Genomic DNA, 3,365 nt, shown 5'->3' on the forward strand with positions numbered 1-3,365 from the left:
GCATATATTTATATATTTGAATATATATATATATATCTATATATTTATGTATATATATATGTGTGTGTTTATTTATATATATATATATATATATATGTGTGTGTGTGTGTTTATATATATATATATACATATGTTATTTATATATATATATATGTATATATATTTATATACTATAGTTAATATATATAGTATAAATGTGTGTGTATAGTTTTATATATGTATATACATAAACTTATAGATACATGTGATTTATATATATAAACTTATATATACACGTGATTGTTTATATTGTCCATCTTAAATTACATATGTAATTATTTTGAAATTGGATCGACGTGCATGTAGGGAGTCTTCACCTTCGTTTTTGTCGACTATATGTATTCTTGACTTCGAACATACATGGTGTTCCATTCGTGTCACCATAGGAATCTAGACTTGCAGTTATTTTCGATGATCAATTTGTATTGTGCAATATGCGTTTTGGAAATGAACGCTATTGCCGGAAAGCACTTGGCCTTGCACTTTGTCAAAATGTTTATTGTAGTCTCATCATGTATCGGGATGAACAGTATCTGTTCAATTTGTACTCCGACCCATAATTTACTCGTTATACCTGTCATACCTAGCGCTGTATAGCTTTATTCCAAGCTTTATTTAATGTTTGTTTTCATTTTTAGTCAAATTGATAGCTCCAGAAACAATACACCGGAAATGTATCTCCACATCCCGTTACAGCAATTAACAATCATGTGTCCATTTACGACTCACAGCCTAAAGCAATCCCGGTGGTATGGGTTACATCTCCTGCACGACCCAAGACAGCGCCGACTCGGGACATTGCTAGGTTACTATATCTTCATACTTTAGAAATCTACGCTCAATCCATATTTTGCAGATTCGGTACAGAACATGGGGGATTGGGGGTCTCAGAGGTAGCTGGCTTTTGTATCGTGGATGAAGGTTTTCGATATATTAACCGGCTGTGGTACTGAATCATGATATGAATAGTTCTTTCTATGCTCAACGTGAGAGCATTTGCTGCTCACACGAGTGCTTTGGTACGCTATACTGCGGATCTACTACGCCATATCCGTGTTGAGTGCCCGGTCGATATTTGAGGGTGTATCAGAGCGCGTGATTGGTGGTAAACTGGGAACGAACCCTAAAACAGACGAAGAAACGATAAGTGCTGATTCCGTTTGCTATTTTGCCAATGAAAGGGTGTTCTATAACGGAGAGGACTAGTGTACAATGTGACCGAAAATTTGTAGAACGGCACTTACAATCAAGCAAGACTACACTTTAGACGTATACAACATAATATATATATATATATATATATATAACTACAGACTAATGCATATGCGTATACGAGCAATAGTGTATATATGTAGTATGAAAGTTAGCGAGTAAATGTTCACAGAAGTGCCCATTTATAGTATTTTTGGATCCGTTGTAGTACATAAGTATGCACGCAGGTAAGTCATACGTCTACAATCTACGAGCTTCTAAGTTTATTAAAATAAAATAAAATATGCAAGGTTTTTAAAAGTATACGTAATAGTATATCTGAACTACGTAATATATACAGAAGAACCCCCTCTCACACATTGTGATTAGGCGTCCAAACAGTACGTACTAAACGTCTATGCATACTGGAGGTAAAGCGATCGTTTAGATCCATAACTAGTTTCTTTTAGTCAACGAATCAAAACAAAACTGAGATGTACGAAATAAATTGACGAGAGCGTACATATATAAATCTATGTACATATAGTCAATCTCACACTTACAAACACACGCGTGTACACACGCACACGCATGCTTTACCATACGACTGCGTTAATGAAAGGACTGGATACTTTATAGGTTGTACTCAGATTAACTTGTACAGTTTTACATCAAAGACTTTTTTTTTTGCGTTTTACGTGCAAGTGATAGCCATCCATCGATAATATGCACGACCGCTCTTGACAAATCGCTTCAATCTTCCAAGGAACGTACTGGTGTATATTTTAGAATCCGGCAGGGGGCTTTGCTAAAAGGATCTAAATACTTGAATAGATACTCTTTCGCTTAGTGGAAACCCATAGCATATTATCGATGGATGGCTATCACTTCCACACTTGCTCATTTGCACGTAAATATTGGTGGTATAACTAACTTGCAACGTGAAACAAATAGTTCGTTCATGTAAAACTGCACACTCTGGTATTTAAGTGTACTCATTAAGATACCCCTTCGATTTGTGGAAAACTATACTGTTTTACCTTTACGAGATATACTGACATTAAAACTTAATATTCATGTAGATATTCGTTCGCTGAGCGGGAACTCATATATTGACGTTAAAAAAATGAGATATAAAAAGGCAATTCGGGGCTATGTGCTTTCTTTAATGTTGGCTACACTTTATACGTTTCTAAGATGTAACTCTTTAGAAAAATCTAAAGCATGCAATAGCAGAAATTTTTATAATGGTTTGTTTGATTTAGTAGGCTATGGGTTATCCCAATTTGAATCAGAATGACACACTCAACTCTGCTTGTTACGTCTACACCAATCCCAACTCACACCCGAACTATTCAGCTTTTCCTGTACGTAGTTAAGAAAGATGTAGAGGTGTACACAATCAGATTCCCATTCATAAAGTACCGGCTCTAGAGGGCGTCACAGGATACTTGGCACATCATCTATACGCCACTTCGTTGAGCATAAAGTGTAAACAAACTGTATGTTGCATAGCCCTGTAATAGAAACATAATGAGAGGCTATGTATTTTGTATTATATATATATAAGTTTGCACAATGTTTTTTTATAATATAATTATGTGTAATTATGTACTGTAGTCTCTACTATAGTAGAGATTTTCCAGAAAAAAAACCTGTCCGATCTGTCCAATGTAAATATGTATATTTTATGAAAATATCGTATTTGGCCTCCGGAGGCTACAGGAATTCTGTACATCTCATTCCTCCATATATTTCTACTAGGGTGTTAACTATATGAATCGATACTGTACTGAATACATACTAATAACCTCTTGATGCTGAAGACTGCCACGGTATTAACTCGCTATTATTACAGAAATAAACGACACACGGATCAAGTATCGCAGTTGGTTCATGCGAAACATATTCAAAAGTAGTTCCAGACATATATGTGAAGTATACCCAGGGGATCGTATACACCAGCTCTGACGATATGAGCGACTTAGATGAGGACTATGTGGACGAAGCCAAAGCTGTGCTCATACTAGCACAACAGGTATGGTATATATTTTGCGATAGCTAGCCATTTTCAAATCTTTATTTAAATATATATATATATATATATATATATATGTGTGTGTGTGTGTGTGTGT

The sequence above is a fragment of the Sphaeroforma arctica genome (assembly GCF_001186125.1).
Source record: "Sphaeroforma arctica JP610 unplaced genomic scaffold supercont1.134, whole genome shotgun sequence".
NCBI classification, from domain to species: Eukaryota; class Ichthyosporea; order Ichthyophonida; genus Sphaeroforma; species Sphaeroforma arctica.